This window comes from Leptonychotes weddellii, chromosome 6 (assembly GCF_054177405.1).
Source record: "Leptonychotes weddellii isolate Sample4059 chromosome 6, ASM5417740v2, whole genome shotgun sequence".
Taxonomy (NCBI): Eukaryota; Metazoa; Chordata; class Mammalia; order Carnivora; family Phocidae; genus Leptonychotes; species Leptonychotes weddellii.
The window spans coordinates 125507622-125516282 of record NC_138374.1 but is presented as its reverse complement, the minus strand read 5'-3'; the positions used below and the strand labels follow the sequence as shown (position 1 = coordinate 125516282).

The 8661-nt window shown below is 44.4% G+C and overlaps 1 protein-coding gene and 1 long non-coding RNA gene across 6 annotated transcripts in view; one reads left to right on the top strand and one right to left on the bottom strand.

Annotated features, from left to right (window-relative positions):
* Nucleotides 1-455: 455 nt before the first annotated feature.
* On the bottom strand, nucleotides 456-7490 carry LOC145722367 (uncharacterized). 5 transcript variants are annotated; one of them, XR_014146593.1, is made up of 7 exons: nucleotides 7388-7490; nucleotides 6954-7065; nucleotides 6364-6463; nucleotides 5943-6030; nucleotides 4446-4505; nucleotides 3481-3637; nucleotides 456-1117 (listed from the first exon to the last, which is right to left on the bottom strand). It is a non-coding gene; the product is annotated as an uncharacterized LOC145722367 (long non-coding RNA). The 5 variants fall into 5 exon arrangements; XR_014146594.1 differs by lacking the exon at nucleotides 7388-7490 and having other exon boundaries at nucleotides 456-1121; nucleotides 6954-7204; XR_014146592.1 differs by lacking the exon at nucleotides 7388-7490 and having other exon boundaries at nucleotides 6954-7199.
* Nucleotides 7264-8661, top strand: part of ESRRG (estrogen related receptor gamma) — a 569800-nt gene continuing 568402 nt past the window's right edge. The window contains exon 1 of the mRNA XM_006736794.3: nucleotides 7264-7421. The gene's annotated coding sequence lies outside the window, so the exon portion shown is untranslated. The remainder of the gene's footprint in view (nucleotides 7422-8661) is intronic.

The window sequence follows — 8661 nt, the reverse complement described above, 5'->3', positions numbered from 1 at the left end:
TAGGAATGGAACAGGACCTTCGGTTTTGTGTTCTGGGTCCTTTCCACCACTCTGTGACAGCCATTTAGCCTTCCTTCATGTTCCCAGTGCTGTCTCCCACCCTCTTCATCTTCCCTTCTTTAGCTTTCTGGCAAAATGCTGGTATCCAGCATTTATGTATCAGTGCCAAACAAAGTCATTGTTAATAGTTTTTTTTGGAGGGAGGAGCAGTTTTGCATTTTACGTTTAAACCCGACGCGGGGGCCAGGAAATGACCTACTTCATTCCAGGATGGTAGCCGTATACATACGGTAGCATGATAAGCAGTGCATATAGTCAGAAAGGGGCCCCTTCTGAGCAAAGCGCTGGTACAGGATAGCTTATGGCTGTGTATCAGTAAGGCTGGCCCTGCTTTTCCACCTCCCAGATTATCTAAAGAATTTGCAAGGAGTAGGAACAGATGTAGGCAAATGCTCTCCCTGGATAACAGTTTATTCATTTAGCATTCATGGAGCACCTACTGTGCGCTAGGCACGAGGAGTGAAAAGATAACTAAAATATTTATGACCTGAAAGGCATTTACCATTGAGTAGCAAAGGCAGACATATGAACAATAATTACAATAAAATATGGGGACTACAGTCATAGAAGTGTGTTGATGGAGGCGCAGAGGAGGGGTGGTGGGTCACACTGGGCCACCACAGGGAGGACAGTGGGAGACAGCATCCTGGAGTAGTTCATCAAGGAGGGGACTTTTGAAGCAGGTGGTTGGGATCCCTAATTCCACCCCTTTGGTGATCATGGGAACACCAATGCTGGAGGGTTCGTTCCCCGAGCTGGGTAGGGCAGGTGTCAAAGAGGAAATGCAGGGTAGAAACAGTTGAATGACTTCTTTCCCAGGGTCGCAAAAACAGTCAGAGGGAGAAATTAGACTCCCACTCAAGTGTTCTGACTCCGAGTTTAGTGTTCTTTCCATGACACTGAGTTTCCTCTGCTGGTTCAGCTGCTGGCAGGGCCATGTAGCTGAGAACGTCGTCGGTGACATGTGGCATCAGGTGACATCTTGATTATTTTTTCCAGTTGAACCAGGTTGCCAAAGAAAAGTCTTTCTCCCTTCTGAACCCAGGCAGTGAATGCACTATCTCAAATGGAAAAGAGAGCCTTAAAATGAAGAACTCCAGAAAGCCTTAGGTATAAAATAAAATCTGAGATGTATAGTTCTATTCAGAAATTTATGGTCCAAATACAGGTGTCTATAAATATTTAAAATCACCAACACTGTTTTGCCTTGGGTATTATATAGTTTCATATTTTACAAAGTAGACTTTATACAAATACATGCATTTTTTATTTCAGATGCTCCTAAATCATTTGCATTCATCATCCTCCCTCCCCCATCTTTATTACCAGCTTATGCCACTGCCAATTCACTGATAATTCCCAAATACGTTTCTCCAGCCACAGGTTTCTTCTACATCTTTCCCGAGGCCAGCGGAATCTGGCTATTTCATAGGTCTTTAAACCTAACATATCTCCACCCGAATTCATTATTTTCTTAGCATAGGCTTAATTTATACCTCTTTAACATGATACCATTAATTTAGTTGTCCAAGCCAGGCACTTAAGTCTGTTGATCCCAGGTCCCTGCCAAATATCCCTAAAACACCCCCTCCACGCCCCTCACTGCCAAATATCCCTCCAACACCCCCTCACTGCCATGCTTCTGTTCCAGGCCTTCGTTCTTTGCCTCCTCACAGCTGAGTGGACCTTAACAGTATTCCCAGAAACAATGAGAATTTTCCGACACTTATTTCATCTGTCTTAGCACACAGAGAATTGTCCAGATAGCTTAAACAAAACCAGAAACCTCTTCTTATTTCATTTCAATATTCAGATCTTTCTAAAATGCTGGTACATTGTCCTGTGTCAGTTAAGGAAAATACCTTGATGATAAATTTCTTTGATGATTTAAGCTTTTATTGTGTCTCAAGGCCATTATTGTCAACACTGGTGATTATTATACATTGTCCATGTTGCAGTCAGCACGACATTCGGCTTAAAGGAATGTATTATTCTCTTTAAGTTCAGTTTTAAAATAAACTATTCTTACATCACTGGTTCTTAGCCTTTCTGGAGTCATGAGCCCTTCTGAGAATGTGATAAAAGTTATGGGTCTTCTCTTGAGAACAATGCGGACACATGCACACACATATGTGCATTTTGCCTACAACTTTAAGACTCTTAATCTATCCATGGATCCTTAGAGCTATCATGCAATCTGGCCTGAGGACCCCTGTCCCATATGAAACTGTTTTCATGTCAGAGGCATGGTATAAATTTCTGTTTGTTTGTTTATTTATTTTAGATTTCATTTATTTTAGAGAGTGAGTGAGCGAGCAGGTTGGGGGGCGCAGAGGGAGAAGGAGAGAGTGTGAAGCTGACTCTGCACTGAGCCCAGAACCCGACGCGGGGGCTCTGTTTCATGACCCTGAGATCATGACCTGAGCCGAAACCAAGAGTCAGCTTAATGACTGAACCAGCCAGGTGCCGCTAACTTTCTGTTTTAAATAGGTGTTCTAATTACCCTGGTCCTAGTTGATGTGATTAGCTGTAGTATTTGCCCACAGTTTGTACCAGGTTTTGAGTCTGGACTGGGACAAGGTGATTTCTGCACAATCATCCTGATTCTGCCCTTGGCTAGCTATAGGACTTTGTGAAGTCTTGTAACTAGCAAGTAGAAATCAACTTAGATTCTCAGCCAGGGGACCTTATGTTCTATTAACTTTGTACAATTTTTTAGAAAATCAACTCTGGTGTAAAATGCGGTCCACCTGCCATGATAATATTTTATTGTGTGGGAAGAGTGCTTTTGCTTCTGCTATTTCATTTATCCTAACCAAAACTGGTGAGAAGGTCAATGAGTTATAAGTCTTCAGTAAGGATAAATAAGGAAAGGAACTCTGAGAGGCTTTCTCAGAGTTAGTTGCAAAGAGGAAATATGTAGGAGACCGTTCTCTGGTTCTAGCTCCTGAGTCTCTTCACCATAAGCCTGTGCTCTTCAACTAATTTCATGATTTAATTCAAGCTAAATATGAGTCTAAGGCATCCAGGCAAAAATGGTTGGATCAGTTCCTATCAAGTGAGGTCTGTATAACAATCTGATTGTGTAAGTTACAGTAATTTATAGGCAAGCATGAATGATAGTCAATAACATTTTAGCTGATATGGTGGGCTATTGGTACACTCAGTTAATTATTTTATCTCATATAAAAGAGACCATCTTAGAAAATGTAAGTTTGAACATACTTTTGTATATGGATTTTATTGAGCTACCCTTAAGCATACTCAGAAATTAGAAATATGATCTTTGTTAGCTTTACCTGAGCTACTTAGCATATTTTTGTATCCCCCCAAAAAACCAGCCTTCCTAGGCTGAGCCCTCTTTTCCTTTCTCTCCCACATTCCTGTTTTAGACTGGTAGAAGCTTAGAGTTGGACTGACCTTGGAGACTGGTTAGATCTCTTCCTTCACAAGAGGGAAACTGAGGCTCAGAATTATTAAATAATTTGCCAGAGGTTACACAGAGCTGATCAGTAGCAGATGCAAGATGAGGTCACCGGTCTCACAGTTACTGGTCCTCACTTATTTTCCTGTCTTTCTAAACAGAAAAACTAATGTGACACTCAGAAAATTCAAAATATGGCAGAAAAAGGCTCACAACAGCTAAAAAGCCACAATGATTAAGTTTTGTCCACTACCCCCACACTCATGACAGTCTACCTCATCATAATATGCTTCTCCGATTAAATAATTCCACCTCGGATCTTAATTGGTGGTTTTCTAGGGACTATCCGAAATAGGGAGAAACAAGCTTGCAATTTTTTCAGTTAAAAGGAGTAAAATTTTTGCTACATAAAACTTGCAATTTCTGTGAGATTGGAAAGTGGCGTCCTAGCTTTCCAAAGGGCAGTTTTGTGTCCATCAGTACATCAGAAGTGATTTAAGGACAGCTGGTGTTGTACTTAGGCAAACCGGAAGAGGCAGGGAAAAATGCATAACACTGTCAGAAAGGAATTGAGAGAGGAAGAAGAGATGAAAAATAAACCCCAGAAACAGAGAAGAGTGATGTCACACGTAGAAGTGAACAGTGTGGAACAGAGAGAATGATCAATACACCCAATAATAGTAAATAATGGCTTTGTGGGCAAAGTCAGACTTGAACTTGGCCTTGACGAGTAGATAAAATTTGAATAGCAAAGAGGCAGAAGGGGGCATGGAATGCTTGGGCAGTGACCTTGGGGTTAACAAAGGGTGAAGTGGGCAATGGGTGAGCAGCCTGACTGCAAGATGTGAGGAGGTAGAAATGAAGTTGAATCAGTAGGCAGGTAAGCAGAGAGCTTGATAGTGAGGGCTCAAGGCACTTGATTTTGAACCCCAGCTGTATAACTCTGGGCAAATTACTTAACTGCTCGGTGCCTCAGTTTCCTTGGGTAGAATGGGAACACCAATAATCCTCCTCTCCTGTTCTTATAGAGAAGATTTAATTAATTAGATTTACAAGTTCTAAACACAAGCAAAGTTTAAGACAGCAAGTTCCATGCATCCCATCCATCTTAGTAAGCAATTTTTTTTTTTTTTTTTGCCCTTTGGTTTGGTTGGAAAGTTAAACTGAACATGCTACAACAATATTAACTATTATATTTAGGGTGAAGCCAGAAAATAAAGACTTGAACGTTGTCTGAGGAGTTTGGACTTGAATAAACAACAGAGAGCAGTTCTTGGCCAGAGGTGGATTTAGAGAATCCAGGTTTAGGAAGGATCTGTTCAGACTCCAGAGAACTGGAATACTCTGCCTCTACCCTTTGCTCATTGTTCAGACATCTCACTCCTTGGCTGCCTACAGTGAGTGGTATGTGGATTGGTGGTCTGTCCGGAAATAAAAATGGATTTCAAGGGATTAAAGTTAGTCAAATTTTTATGGGTCTTTCTTTTTCTTTTTTTTTTTTTTTTTGCAGTGACTCTTTAAAGGTCCAGTTCTAAGGCTAATAAGTAATAAAGCTGGAGAACCAGGGTGTAGATTGAATATTAACAAGCCTCTCTTGGATAGATACTAAAATGTTAGCAAGAACATCAGTAGTACTTGCTTGAGTTCTGAATGGGCCCTTGCCTGCTTTAGAATCATCTTTGACACTGATGACCTCCAAGCACTGGGCAAGACTGCACCAGTTCATCTTTCTGGCGTTCTCAGGAGACTGATACGCAGAGCCAGAGAGCTGTGTCCAATTGTTAAGGGTGAGGAGGCACCATTCAAGTTTTGGGATCTATTAGTCAATAGTCCTGAGACACTCTTAGGGCTACTTTAGGGAGGCTCTCTTCCAATTCTGATCATCTGGTCTTTGCATAATTACAATATCCTCCCTGCAGAATTTGTTAGTGATTCTTGGTGTAGGACTCTAAAGGGAAAAGACCTAACAAGTTACTTGTTATTTTCATTCCATTTAGCCAACCTCTCAAATAGGTAAATTAGTCTTTAAACCTACAGCAGCTGCAGATGATCTTGGATGAGAGAAAAAGTTTTTCTCCCAGTCAGCTTTGCTTTTCAGATGTGACACTCTCCTCCACACTTTATTTTTTGCAACCCTGGCTCATGCCATCATCTTTTAGGGGTTTGGAATCTGTGGGAATAATGACTTCACCAATCCATGATGGTGACCAAGGTCAACAAAAAAAGAGGCACAGTGTGGAAAAAAAATTCCTAAGCCCATTCTTCTGCTCCACATCGGGGATTAGCGATAAAGAAGGAAAAACTATTGGCCAAACCTGGCACTAGATATTTATTTTTCGGCAATGGGCATATGGTGATTAATATGCACAATATTATGATTAATAGAAGCTACATAAAACACACGGATGTACAAATAACAGAAACTAAATATTATAAAGAGACATGATCTCTGCTTTACCTGTCACGTGGCCACACCACGTAAAATACATTCTCATGTTTGCAGAAATAAATATCCAGAGTTATTGTTGAGACCTTTCGTGCTGATTCTAGAGAACGTAATTATAAAAATGACAAATACAGTGACTAGCCAGCAATAATATCTTTGTATGAAGAAAAAGTTTTCCTGCTGTTGTAGGGGAATTCAGATAAAAAGCTAGTAATCCTTTCTGCCCTTTCAAACTCCCCTGGTGGGTCAGGTGCCAGGAGCCCCCCAAATTTCCTGGTGTGTCTGTAGAGCCCCTCACATAGGGGGCTTGGGCTTTTATTTCTCTCTTTCTCTCTCTCCCTTTTTTCTTCCCTGCCCCCTTCCCATTTTTAAAAGGCTTTAAAGAACATCTCTGGGAGACAAAAATAGCTCCAGTTGTGAGAGGCCTACACACCGAGAAGGCATCTGAGATGCAAGTCAGCAAGTGCGAGCCTCGAACATGAGTGTCTGGCCCGGGGTGGATGCTCCTCGCTGTCTTGGTGCCGATTCTCTGCCTGGGCCCGGTGGGTAGAAGGGAAAATGGTGTTTCAGGGGTGGGAGGTGGGTCGAGGTAGGTTTGGGGTCCGCTAACGGAAGGAATCGCCACCCCAGCATTGGGGCTGAGGGGCCGGTCCTTCCCCTCCCCCCCTCCCTCCACCTTTTGAAAATTTATTTTGCCCAGGAGGGGATTGGCGACGGTCAAAAGGGAACAGTTAGCACTGAATGTCACCCTGAAGGTAAAATGAAAGACAAAAGATGAACGCATGCTTGCTTTCCCTTTGCAGCGGCTGCTGCGGCGGGTTGGAGCGGCAGGATTTAAAGGGGAAAAAAACCCCACACGCACACACACACACATATACACACCCAGAGGCGTCAATTATGCAAACGCAATAATGCAATCACATCCTGACAGTGCCGGGAATGTTTTTTTTTTTTTAAACACAGATATTTATTTTTAAAAAAAGGGAGAGAGAGAAACGCATGCAAACAGAAACGTGCACATACCACGTAACCACCCGAGGAGAACCTGGCAGCCTCTCTCTTCTTCTGCCAAGTTATCATTGAGAAAACAGACAGGCATCATGACGTCCTGGGTCACAGGGAGTGCGGACCGACGCTACCAAGAGAAAAGGGAGGCGCCTCGGCGCTCCGGCTAGCCGCGGGCGCCCCTCTGCCCCTCGCAGCCCGGCTCGGTGAGTGCACAGCCGCTCGGGACGCGGACCCCGGGGGCCAGGCCGGCCCCGCGCCCGCGGGGGCAGAGCGGGTGGCCGTGCCCTTGCCACCGGCGGGCCGGCCAGCACCCCCTCGCCTGCTGAGGTCGCGGGAGCCCAGTGAAAGGAGGCGTGTGTAAGATGTGCAATGTTCCTGCATGGGGGTTTTGTAGACTTTCATAGCCCAAGAAACCGGCTTCGGCTTCTTTAAAATCCCCGACGACTCACCTGGTTAACCTGCTGCAGTTCTGACCCTGCCAAGGTAACTGGTCCAAATCCTTATCATCAACATCTGGAGACAGACATTTGCATCTGGGGCATTCTTGATTTGCAGTCCTGGTTGAAATCGCTATTGCTACCCCCTTCCCCCTTCACTTGTTTAGAGTCTCTTGGAAAAAAAAAAAAAAAAAAGCAATCCCCCTCCCCCCCTCCCCCCCATAACACAACCATAAGTACCGTCCACCTCTTGTAGACTTGCCTTACCATGACTGCAAAACTGTCAGCGTGTGTGCTGGAGACACAGATAAATTCTAATTTCAATGAGATTTGTTCTTTAAACACCTCTCCCATCCCCCTCCCTGGATAGACTTCAGTGCTTGGTAAAGTGGCAAAGAGTGAGGGCAGAGTTAGGGCAGTGGACTGGGAGGGGTTGGGGTGAGTCCTCGGGGTCTTCTGGGGTGAGGGGCTCTGGGGAGGGGGTCGTTGGGGGAGAGGGCGGTGTCAGGAGTTGAGGACTGCTGTCGTGGGCTGGAAGATCCTTCTGGTGATTGCTGCTGCCCTAGTCCTAGGTGTCTCCTCCTGTCCTCTATGCCTCATTCCCTCCCGGCTCCCCAACCCGTTCACCTTCCAGAGGGAGGGAGTCTCTGAAGTTGCACGGAGGTCACCCGCCCGTCATTTAAGTATTTCAAACCACCTACCCCCTTCTGCCCCTCAAGTGTGTCAGAAGCGGCTGCAGGATAGAGCTCCCCCCCCCCCTCCATGTTTGGTGACGGGAGATCCTCAGAGAGAGAAAGACACAGAGGGCAAATCCCCCCTCCTCCCCTTCTCTTCCCTTCCGGCAACCTTTTCCTAGCTGCACCTCCTCCCCCTTTCAGAATCCTAATGAGCAATTCTGGAAGAGTCCGGAAGGGCCTGGAGAAACCCCCGCTTGCCTCAGTGCTGTGGAATGATTATGTATGTGTTTGTTTATTGTGCTTGCTTCGGTTATGTTGTGAATTGCCACATGGGTCTGCTGGAGCTAGGGAGACACGTTTGCTGTGTGTGTGTTGTAGTACCAGAACCACTGGCCCTGGGATAAGACACAGACACGCACGGAAAGCAAATGATTTTGCTAACGTAAACCAGAGGGCAATGTTGAAAATAGCACCTTCTCTCTCTCTCTTTAAAAAAAAAAAAAAGAAGAAAAAAAAAGAAAAATGCCCAGCATGTGAGTTAAGAGAAGCTGTTAGGTCCACATATGACCTCCTACTACTTTCAAAACACTACTGCTTAATACTTTAAGT